This window comes from Thunnus albacares, chromosome 24, assembly GCF_914725855.1.
Source record: "Thunnus albacares chromosome 24, fThuAlb1.1, whole genome shotgun sequence".
Taxonomy (NCBI): domain Eukaryota; kingdom Metazoa; phylum Chordata; class Actinopteri; order Scombriformes; family Scombridae; genus Thunnus; species Thunnus albacares.
The window spans coordinates 17,066,015-17,079,379 of record NC_058129.1 but is presented as its reverse complement, the minus strand read 5'-3'; positions in this window follow the sequence as shown (position 1 = coordinate 17,079,379).

Sequence of the window (13,365 nt, the reverse complement as noted above, 5' to 3'; positions counted from 1 at the left end):
GGTCCAGACTGCTGTCTTCCACCTCACAGTCTCTCAGGTCCAGCTGTGTGTCGCGGCTGCTGTGTCTCAGGATGGTGGAGACGGCCCTGCAGTCAGCAAAGGTCAGACTCAGAGGCTCAGTCTGATCCTCCTCTGGCAGCTCCACACAGGAGGCATAAGATGAGATATAAGGCAGACACTGTAGGAAACTCCTCACTTCACTCTCTTCATCTGAGCAGCCTGTCAACTTCACTTCTTTCTTCTCTGATTGGAGTTTCAGCACTTCCAGCAGGATGGAGGCCTTTCTCTTTGACAGGTCTATGGACTGGACTGTAGGTGACTGGAAAACTGACTAATGCTGGAAGGACTCTGCCTGTTTTAGTTTCACAGTTCACCTGAGAGTACAGATCCAGAATGAAATGACACTCCCATTCCTTCCTAATATCACCCATGTATCTGTCATTTAAAGGGAACGTTTCATAACTGCACACTGATAACAGCTCCAGTATCTTCTCTCCTGTTCTCTCTCTGCTGCTGCACAGATCAGATTCACCAAGAACCTGATTTCCTCATCAGTATCTGACCAGTGAGGATGAAAACTGGAACAATAAGGAGGAAACATTTTGTGAGGATTTGATCTCAGCTACGTAATTACAAACACACACTACTGATGGACTATTTTGTACATGGCTGTCCTGTATAAAAATTAAATTCACTTCATTAATCAGGAAAGACTATGAATCATTTTTGAACTATTACTGCCTCACAACACAAACACCAATCCTGTGTGTGAAATCACTGCATATTTGCTACCTACAGGTTATATTCACTTGAAGTAATTAAAGTGTAAAATATATTTAGAATGTATAAATATTAATAGTGGAACAATTAAATCTAGAGTCCACATCATGTATAATAGTTAAAATATCATCTCAGCATGCTTTACCTCTGAGATGGAAGACGTATAAATTACTGTTATGCTACATTAAATCTGTCAGTGGTGACACAAAATGATCATTCATAAGTGTCTGAAATCTTCATTTGCTGCTCACTATAGAGTTGGTAGAATTTACATCATAGTCAGTAAGAATAACTAATCACGAGGTAAAAAAGCAATGACTGTATTTTTGCATCTATGTAACAGTGCTTGTTAATTTATGAACATTTTGTTTTTAATTCTTGAACAATGAACTTTTTAAGCTGCCAAGATGGCTGCCATTATTATAATAAATAAACCCTTAATTAATATACATGGTTATCCTGTCAGTGTCCCATATTTAACAATTCATCACAGTGCGGTTCACACAGACATTGCAGCTACATTAGTAAGGCTACACTACTAATAAGATGTGAAGTGCTTTGTGACTTTTACCCATCTGATAGAATAAATGACAAACATTAAGGATGAGGTGGCTGATAACTGCCAACTGAAGAAGCAGCCAAACCATCGCTTCAGAGAGCTGAACGTTGCTCACAAATATCCTGGTGCCTTTCACACTCAAACAAAATGTAGACGAGAGTGTGAGAGCTAGAAAATATACTTAGAACAAATAAAACACTCTAATACTCACTGTATGACATTAACACAAAACAATGAATACACGTTACTTATTGCTGATTGATTATTTAAAAAAAAAAAAAAAACAACAAATAAATAAGACAGCTCATAGAAAAACTGCGTGTTCTTCCTTTGAACTGCGTAAATAACGTCAGCAGCAGGCGATCACGTGCTATCCGCAAATGACCGAGTGACACGATTGGATTTTCGGTCGGACCGGCGGAAAGTTTGTTTCAAAAAATAAAAACTGAGTTCACAAATGCCTGTTGGAAAGTTGTAAATGTTAGTGTGACCTGCCAAACTGGAGGGTAAGGCCAATCCCACCTTAACCTGGGCTTCGCCCAAGACCACGTACTCTATACAGGTCAACACACACAGATAAGTGTAAAGAAAGTAAACAGAGACGTGGCTTCAAGTACAATTGTATCAAAATTTATTTTAAAGGATCAATTTAAAAAAATGACAGTAATGTTGTAATACAACCAGAGACCAATTTATTAATATAATAAAGTTAATATCTGCTAAGTAGGTATTTAAGAGTTTAAAATACCTCACACACCCTCACGATCATTCTAAAGGAAAAAACAACATATGATTAACAAGCCAGGCTGACTGGTACAGGATAACCGCTTTTTCCCACGACTATATCACCATGTGCTTACGCAGCACTGCCACCACTGCAAACACACACCAAACTAACACCCCTAGGTGCCGTGTAATACTTATCTGCATGCAGGGGCACAACAACCCATACGGCTAGAGCCCCCACACAGTACAGCCCGGGTATCTAAAGCTAAATAAAGGGGCACAGAAACAGCATGAATACACCTGACGGGGTCCTTGAGGCGTAGTGGATTCGTCTGATAACACAAATCAACCAATCCTCCAATCACTTAAAATATACTAAACCAAAAGAGGCAAAAACACTAAATATAACTAAGCAAAAGAAACAAAGGAAAGAGAAAAAACCCCAACAAAACAAAAAAACTATAGGCAAAACAGTAGCACACAATCCTAAAAGAAAAGAAAAAGAAAAATTAAAAAAAAAAAAATCCCAAATATCCAACCGTGACCTTCAATATGATATGCTTAATTGTTTCATCCTCCCTCTACCATAATAACCCCGGCCAATTAAGGCGCAGCTAAACTGCTCCTCTGCACTGGACCCCTAAATCACAAAGAACTCATCATTTTCGATACAACTCAATACAACACTACACAGGAAACAACAACAACTATTAGTGCCTACCTCTACAGGTGAAATCTGTCTCCCGCGGATCTGGGTGTTCAAAAGCTGGGGTTGCCTGCACCTCGAACAGAGAGACCGAACTCCTTGTCTGCCAGCTGGTCACCGAGGACTATAGCAGTCTGCCACACGCGACAGGAGAACATTTCTCCGTGTGTGTGTATTCAATGAGTATTTATAATGTGCCCGGATGGTAATTGAATGGGACCTGATTGCGCTGTTGGCGTTTCCCTTATATGGAAAGTAACATACTAACAAAAAGGGGAAGTGACATAAGTGGCCGTGACCAGCCAGGTAAAAGTGACTACGCGGGGCGAGGCAGGTAAAAGTGAGGTGAAGGCGAGACTAACCCTTCTACATTAGGAAGATAATCACAAATACATTTCATTTATTTTCTAAATTAATTTAATGTATTCACAGATATTTTTTTTTATTTGTGAAATTTGTTTGTGTATTTGAAGATCCGTTTTTATATTTGCATAATATTTTTGTGAGTTTACAAATTTGTTTTCTGTATTTGTGGAAGATGTTTATATTTACAGATTACACGTTTACACACAGATTGTCGTTGTGTTCTCACAAATCATGAGACAAATCTCACTCCATACAAGAAATGTCATGTAGGAGAGTTCGTCTGAAAGTGTACACCATCATCCCCATTTGTGTGATTATTACATTTCACTGGTCTCTCTCTCTCTCTATATATATATATATATATATATATATGTGTGTGTGTGTGTGTGTGTGTGTGTGTGTGTGTGTGTGTGTGATTCTATTAACCTATTGATTTTAAATGGAAATATCTAGTTTATGCATGATTACTGTATTTTGAAATATTGAAATTTTAATATTATACAGTGATTTTGATATTGTATTGTTATTGTTTTACATTGCTGTTGTGTTTTTCCAACTAAGTTCAGTTTGCAGTTAATATAAAATCAGTAAAGCCACGGAGGATCAGCCGACTCACACTGTGTTGTCCATTTGTTCTTTCAGAATAAATTATTTTCTAAAATATGTCACCCCTCGAGTGAGCTTACACTCAATGTGCGTAACGTATGCATGCATGTAAAAAGAAACACACACACACACACACTCATCCTCACACTGATAAATGGATGAAGAAATCTGTGGGCTACATTCACAGCGATCATTAATAAGACTCTCTTGGATTTGTGTTATTTGAATGGAAATGAATCATAGGATTACGTTTGGTTTCTGTCTCGGGGTGAAATGTGTGTGTTTCCATGAAGTGGAATTTGTTGGAGTGAGTTGTGGGACGACTGGAGACGACGAGGTTTTAATGAGCGCTTGTTTGATTTGTGAATTGGAAACTGGAAAGTCTTTTCTTCCTGCTGATTTGCTCTGTTTAGTAGTAAAGTAAATACTGCTTATGTGCATATGAGTGTGCTTTTCCTTCCTTCTGTCCATTTTTCTTTCCTTTCATCCTCCCTTGTTGTTTTCTTTTGTCTCACCTTCATTCTTAATTCAATATTTCTAAACACAAGGAGGAAAATGAGATCCGAACAAAACCGACACAAAAGAGAGAGAGGGTAAGCGAAGGAGGAATGACATGAATCTTTTGTGCAGTGCTGTCTCTCCACCAACCTCTCTGTGCTCTCAGTCGATGAATGAAAGGAAAATAGCCTGTGTTCCTCCATCTTTCCTCGACCTCCTGACAACTCCACAGCGATCAATAATCAATCCCTAACCTCTCTCATCTCTCTCACCTTCTCTTCAATAAGGTGATAATCACCTTATTTTGGAACGCGTAAGTAGACAGTTGGTACAACTTCCGGTTTTGTGCGGCACTTCCGTTTGATCGCTTGAGCCAACTAACGTCAGCTTAACAAACTAACGATGTCTTGGGAGCACTTCCAGAAAACATTAAAAAACGGAAATGGCAGGTTGGTGCCACACCCTCAAACTATCAATGAGTGGGGGGGGGATGACACGAACAAGTGGCCTCATATAACATACGAGGACATTTTTAACTATTTTGTGTTGATTGTCGGGGTGGATCTATCTACGATGCTCAACTACAAAAGCACAGATGCTTATCAATACCTCCACAGTGGGAAAGTTGGAAAGGTATTAATTCACAACATCGAGGACCTGGTATTTATGAAAGCCGATGTCCAGCTCAGCCAAAGTAAAGCTGATGGTCACTCTTGCCTGGGTCCTTACCACATCAACCGGCACTATTGAGACGGCCGGGTGCTCCTGTGTCGCGGGTCAGGGGAAATCCTGCAGGTAGGCTAATTAATTGTCTATTCAAAGCCATAATATAGTAGCTGTTGCCTCCTTGCGATGGTTATTATGATTGCTAGTCTGTTTATTTCACATAGATAGCTGTGCTAAATGTTTTGGGATTAAACTACAATTTGACATCAAAAGGTGAACTAAACTGTCGCCTTCCTCATAATGTTTTGGCTTGACATTTGACACATTGTAGTAATTTGACGTGGTCACAAAGCCCCTGATGCAAGTTTGTCACATTTAAATTCAAGTGAGATTTACAGTGAAGATGTACCAGTTTATTTATTTTTTATTTGTACCCACTGTTTGTACATGAGTGCTAAAGAGCTGATGAAAACATTGAAAACACATACTAGTTTCTTATTTTCTGCTGATGAGTCGCTGTGATCCATCAGCGCCTGAACCTCCCACTGGGTGTCAGTATCTTTATGCTGTGGTGACACTGACAGTGGACCAGTCTGGTCAACCTCAGCATCACAGTGCCTGTCATCTGCCAAACATAAGACGACAACCAGTTAAGCATACAACATAAAACATACCCAGACTATTTACAAGTAATTTCACACACCAGAAGCGAATATACACTATATTTTGCATATGCCCTGTGCTAGCAGTGATGAGCATTATACAGTATAACTTATTTTAAAGACAGTTTGCTGGACAAGCTTTATATTTATATTTATAGTTTTTTCTTCTTTTTGCGAAATAGTATCATCTTTTCGACAATCGACTATTCGTGGCTGCTTATGTACTCCGTGCACACGCACACTTCAAGCTTATTCCAGACTGGCTAGATTTAGCATTGACTAGACGCAGCTAAGCTCCGTTAGTGGAACGGCCTGAGCGTCAAGTGAAAGTTGACGCCTTCTTTAGCTGCGTTGATGGAACACCCCTCAGGCCTTCAGGCAGCCTGTGTGTAGCCTGAGAGGAGAAACCAATGGCAAAAAAATAAATGTCCACAAAGTGACTCAAACTGTAAAAGTGCAAATGTACGGACACAACTGGGAAGTGAGAGGGTCATGTCCTCCCCATCCCCAGTGGAAATGATGCCCTTCAATACTGATAAGAGATGCACACACAGTCTTTCTATGGCCTATAATGTCTTGGTGGTGGCAGCTTCAGCTACAGAGTTTCACTGAAGCAGAAACAGACGACTCAGTGCCTCACCCCATGAGAAACTGCAGCCACACACACACACACACACACACACACACACACACACACACACACACACACACACACACACACACACACACAGTCTATATAAAGAGCTTCAGGGTCTGCGGCTCAAATGTAGACTGTAAAACTATGACTGGTAAAACAATAATCAGACTATTTTTTTTTCAAAAACAAATTCTCTATGTTGTTTATAAGGCATTTTATCATCATAGTCTATTGAAATTGGACTTAAAAATGTTGGATTTTTCATACATTTGAAAATGTGATTGTATATTTATACAAACCTTTTACAGGAAACGAACTCCTTTGACTTCAAAAGTCAAAACCACAAAACTTAAAAGTGAAACTTAAAGATAAAGTTAAGAAATACTTCTTGAATATAACTTCATACTTCAACAGTTGTGGAAGAAATACTACTTTCTTACCTACAGTATGTAAATGAAACAATAAAACATATACCTTAAATCAATACTTCACTGCATTTGTTAATAATAAACTTAAAACCATGGAGAGAGGACTGTTAAAGTTAATCTAAATGTCAAAAATTCTTTTAAATAATAGTTGTGTGAAATTACTGATGTGTTAACATGACAGCAGTGTTTAAAGGTCGTAGCCGCTCAAAGTGAAGATTAGACCTTTGCTGTTCTTGATTTTACAGCAATGACTCTTATTGTTGCTGTCGAGTGAAAATCTCACATGTCCAACTTTTTGTTTCCCATTGTCACATTTCACTTTGTGGAAACTCAGAATTTGTAGTTAAAATGGTGCAATTTCATCACATCAAACAGCTGGTGTGACAATAATTCTTAACAGAAAACTCACGAGGCCCGTATGTACATTGAAATAGTTGTTGGTTTCTAATTGTTCCTCCTGTTCATACTTGCCCTGACATATTGTCTGACTTAAATGTAAATGATGGGAGTCAAATACTCAGTTCCTGTTTTTTGAAAAAATGCGTTGTTAAATTAAACTTAGACTAAAATGAAGGTTCAATAACCTGAGTTAGATAAAATCAAGTGGGTACCCTCCACATTTGCAGCAGAAAGGACTTCAAAACACAATACAAAACAAAACAAAATAATAGAAGAAAATGTAAACAACACATGTTACCCTTCCATTCTATTTCAGACATGGACTCTCAGAACTGTATATTGGTTTTATGGTTGGTGGAGCCTCACTCTGAAAACTAAATACGTGATAATGCATGCATTTTAGAAATCCAACATGCATGTTTTGTCACGTACCTACCAGAGATACTTGCAGGACTAGTTCTTCTAAAACAAGCTCTAATTTCCTCTGTGGTTAAGTCAAACAGGAAGTCACACTTGACAACACGCCCTGCAAGACTCTGAGAGACTCCGACACAAAGAAGAAATCTAGAGAAACAGAAGACGCAAAGCAATAATCTTTATAAACATTATTACTGTATTTGTTTGAAGATTTCTTCACCCTGTCATTTTCCACTAAGTGAAGACTTACTGTGTCTTTGATTTGTATAATCTTAATAAGTACAAATATTTCTTTTTAATTTTCAGACTGTCAGGATTTTGCATCCATTGATCTTACTTCTCCTATTACAGTCATGGGGAGGTCATTTCAATGAAACATGCTTGAGTAATACATGGATGTGTTTGCATGTGCTAGAAAACACAATAAATCTTCTGACAAAAAAAGGAAAAAAAAACAGTGCAATGAATGAGATGAGATTAAAAAAATGACATAAATCAAAACTAATATTAAATTATATAAAAAAAGATAATTAATTCAACAAGAGAGGTTGGGTTAGAGTCTACAGTTAAGCAGCTCTGTGAGGCTGCACTTCACAACACCAAGTGAGCTTTCCAGTGTGAATTCAGTTGAAATTTACAACATCTTAAAAGGTAATGCTGGTAATTATTGATTTCCAGAGCAATTATAGATCAAGTATTTCTTATGGACTTACCAAGTGATTAAAAATGAAAATACACAGAGTTGACAGTTTACTTTAAATATGTCCAGATTAGCATTGTAGGAGTATTAACAAGCTGTTGTCCTCCTACAACCTGCATTACTTAGTACAGTATTGACTAATTGAATATTATACTGTTCAGTAGGTTTAACTCGTGTAATTTTAAAATATCACCTGAATAAGTGGTACATCAATACACAACCTTTTTCCAGAACTCCAGAACAGCTCAACAGAGATTTAACGTTGAAAAATTAAAGGAAAAAATGTTTAGTAGTGACAGGGTGAAAGGTTTCTTCAGATCACTGTAATGTTTGAAAAGTTGAAAATGTCAGACTCAGTCAATCTTACAGTTGGAACACCATGAGAGAGACGAGAGTTTACTCCCACCCCCACTTTTCAAATGTCATTTAGTTTCTCTTTCTGTCATTCTGCAGTTGCTGAGATAAAATGTCACATTGGTTGTGGTTAGAAAAACACAAATTAATCACAATTTTTGAAACTTTGCACATGCATCAGAAGTGGTGAACATTTATATGTTATATGTTTGGACATGGGTGGGGCAAAATGGCTCGATAGTGCCCCTTATGAAATTTCATAATTTCAAAGTTTAATCCCCCACATGTAGGTTTCACCTAGATGCACCAAATTTGGTAGGAACATGTATCATGTCCAGACTTACAAAGAGCCTCTTGGAGCCATACCCTAAACCCAACAGGAAGTCAGCCATTTTGAATCAACTTTGCTTTTTTTTTTGCCAAGTGAAGCCATTGACAGGCCCCAAAACATGTTTGGGGTATTAAACAGGAAGTTGTTGTAACCCCACTTTACATTGTCCAATCTGCCCCAAATTTCTCATGTTTGATAGGAGTCCAGGCCTGAACACATCTACATGTCAATATTGAGTCACAGTCATAGCGTCACCTACTGACAACAGGAAGGCAGCCTTCTGTGACAAACGTCCGATTTAAAATGAAATTTACATGGTGTGGTCTACACATGATATACAGCAACATGACATGTAATTAGTGGGTGTTCTAGAGCCACAGGAGGTGATAGTTATTTTCTACATGCAATGTCCAATTTTCATGAAAATGTATATCAATTATATTCTGGTAAATGTATTGCTGCATTAATATTTCACTCTTGTACTATTGCCAATGTGCAAAAGGAAGTTCTGCTTAAATTACACATAGTTCATCAAACGTATACGTAATGTCATCTCCAGCGCCACGTACTGCACACAGTAAATAATATTTTCACCCATTCACAAAGTGTCTGATAATTCTGAAAATTCAGAGATGTCTCAACAGACCTCCAGTAGCGATACGACAGCTGGCCCTCCCTCCAGTGCACGCGAGGTGCGAGGGCCCAGTCATCGCTGCTCACAGCTTTAATTATGATTATGTTTCACATCCTGCAGAGTCTATTACTGAGTGAGTGTGTGTGTGTGTGTCTCTCTTCTTTCTTTCGGTATCTCTATCTTAAAAAAATCCCTAAAAACATCATGCAGATTGTTAAAACCCCCACAAAATTTCCACAAAAAATACCAAGAACATCATGACTTCAGTTTCAATTACAAGTGATAAAGACTCCAGCAACAGGAGGCCCAAATGCTGCAGCACAACATGTATTTACTCTATCAAGTGCAGGAGTGGGCAGTCTATATCATCACTGTTATATGAGTGCAGGATGAAATTTCATACATGAAAAGGGATTATTAGGCTTAAACGTGCATATAAATACACTGTCTTCCCTTAAACTGTATATTGTTGAATAAAGTTAGAGATCAGTTTGTTTCTCTTGCACTCTCTCTGGTCCATTTGCAGTCTTTTCTCTTTCATGCTCTCTTTTTAAACAAGTTGTGTAGTCAGTAATATAAATTCAATTTAAACCTCAGTGACATTAAACACTGCTGTCCCTAATCCCACCTGATCTGTAAACAGTAACACCATCACTGCTGTTATGAAGTCTGACACTCCAGCATCTGCTTTTGTATCTGTTGCTATAAGAAAGGACGTCAACTTCAATCGGAAAAGCAGAGCAACATTCATTTTTTTAATTTACTTTCAGCTCCTGCTGCCTCCAGCTGAAGCTGTTTCTTTCTCTCTTTTTTTGCTTTTAAAGGTGTCATGGCTTATTAAACAGTCGAAAAATGCATTTTCATTTCTTTAGATTAGGCTACAAAAAACCAGAAGTGTTGCATGTATGTTATTTTCTCTGTGGGTGACAGAAAACTGTGTTGTGATGAGAGGGGTGTTCCATCAAGCTGCGTAACGGAAAAGCCTGCGTTACTTTGATAAGCCTCGCTAATTTAAGTGAGAGCTCCGTTCCATCACCACAGCTTATATGATTCCCAGCTCAGTAACCATGGTAACTTATACAGCAGAACTAGCTGCTCCCTGACAGGCTAACTGTCAAACTTAATTTAGCTGCGTGTCAAAGAATGTCCGATGGATGGAAACAGACTCCCAAGTGTATTTTGACTCTCGCATCACTTGTTCGTGTTCGGAAACATAAAATAGAAGAACTGTGAAGGACTTTTACAAAAATACTTCAGTTAATCCCCATTTTATTCATGGTCACTTCTGTGATTGAGTGAGCCCTTTTATTTAAAAGCTTAGCATTTATGATTTAAGAAATAAAAGTGTGCCAACATGGTCTTAGAGTAAGTTATTTATTCATTCACTCGTTCTGCTCAAACTATGAAGACAAAAAGAAAATTAAATAAAGTCCAGGATTTACACAGCACTTTATAAAGCCTGTATGCCATGTCTAATAGGCACATTTTTGGATGAACCCAAGTACCACCCCCTAGGTGCACCTTTCTAGTTAAAGGACCAAAGATGGTGTCACCCATGTCCTTTCTTGGACACTCCCCTTGCCTCAGTTAATCTTGGACAACAATTGGCCTTAAGCCACATGACCATATATCCAACCTATCTTTGTAGATGTCTCATTGGCTGATATGTGTCTATTTGTATATGATTGGTTGTCTTTTATATTTTTTTAACTTTTTTTTTTTTTTTTTTTTTTACCTTTTTTCATACCCAACTTACTTTATTTAAATGGTGTTTGTAATGTGTTTTATGATGACCCTGATGAAGGCCACAAGCCAAAACGCGTCAGTCAATTAATAAAGTTGTTCCTCATACTACAAGTGTTGTGGGAGTTCTCATCTTTCTAGACTTATTTCCCTTCTCTGTGCACATTGGAAGTAGGTGAAGTTGTGCCACAGACCCTCACTCAGAATATGAAGGGAACCCAGATGGATTATGTAGAAATTCGGATATATTTTGAAACATTTAATTTACTAGTTTCACTGAAACAGAAACAGACGACTCAGTGCCTCACCCCATGAGAAACTGCAGCCACACACACACACACACACACACACACACACACACAGTCTATATAAAGAGCTTCAGGGTCTGCGGCTCAAATGTAGAAGCAATGAATCTACAACTAATTTACCTTCATGTACATTCACAGGTGGCTGTTGCTTTAGGAAATGTTCATCTTGCCCATACGGACGTGATAAAAGAGAGAAAACAATCTGAGAGATTAGTAGCTGAAGGTAGAAGAGAAATGAAAGAACAAAATTAGAGACAAGAGAAGAGGGATTGAGGTCGCCATAGATCGAATCACATTTAATCCTCCTGCTTTTGCAGCCATATGGACCCCTGCTGGCCTGCAATCAAACCTACCATCTCTTCTGTACCTGCTGCTTTACTCTTCTATGTTTCATTCTTGCTGTTTTCTCAATATCATAAAAGTGCTAAAAAATATTGAGTGATAATTATACGATGGACTGAAAAGGAAAAACTAAAAATGCATCTCATGTCAATCTCTACTTTCGTTACATTGCATGTATGGTAAAACTTTACAAGGTCTAAATATTGACCTGTACATATATATATATATATATATATGTGTGTGTGTGTGTGTGTGTGTGTGTGTGTGTGTGTATAATATATAGCAAATAAAACTGTATGTTGGATATGTCACCATTTCATAATCTTAAAAATGTTGAAGCTATGACTGGTAAAACAATAATCAGACTTTTTTTTTTCAAAAACAAATTCTCTATGTTGTTTATAAGGCATTATATCATCATAGTCTATTGAAATAGGACTTAAAAATGTTGGATTTTTCATACATTTGAAAATGTGATTGTATATTTATACAAACCTTTTACAGGAAACGAACTCCTTTGACTTCAAAAGTCAAAACCACAAAACTTAAAAGTGAAACTTAAAGATAAAGTTAAGAAATACTTATTGAATATAACTTCATACTTAAACAGTTGTGGAAGAAATACTATTTTCTTACCTACAGTATGTAAATGAAACAATAAAACATATACCTTAAATCAATACTTCACTGCATTTGTTAATAATAAACTTAAAACCATGGAGAGAGGACTGTTAAAGTTAATCTAAATGTCAAAAGTTCTTTTAAATAATAGTTGTGTGAAATTACTGATGTGTTAACATGACAGCAGTGTTTAAAGGTCGTAGCCGCTCAAAGTGAAGATTAGACCTTTACTGTTACCGATTTTACAGCAATGACTCTTATTGTTGCTGTCGAGTGAAAATCTCACATGTCCAACTTTGGAAATTAACCTTATTTGTTTCCCATTGTCACATTTCACTTTGTGGAAACTCAGAATTTGTAGTTAAAATGGTGCAATTTCATCACATCAAACAGCTGGTGTGACAATAATTCTTAACAGAAAACTCACGAGGCCCGTATGTACATTGAAATAGTTGTTGGTCTCTAATTGTTCCTCCTTTTCATACTTGCCCTGAAATATTGTCTGACTTAAATGTAAATGATGGGAGTCAAATACTCAGTTCCTGTTTTTTGAAAAAATGCGTTGTTAAATTAAACTTAGACTAAAATGAAGGTTCAATAGCCTGAGTTAGATCAAATCAAGTGGGTACCCTCCACATTTGCAGCAAAAAAAGGACTTCAAAACACAATACAAAACAAAACAAAATAATAGAAGAAAATGTAAACAACACATGTTACCCTTCCATTATATTTCAGACATGGACTCTCAGAACTGTATATTGGTTTTATGGTTGGTGGAGCCTCACTCTGAAAACTAAATACGTGACAATGCATGCATTTTAGAAATCCAACATGCATGTTTTGTCACGTACTTACCAGAGATACTTGCAGGACTAGTTCTTC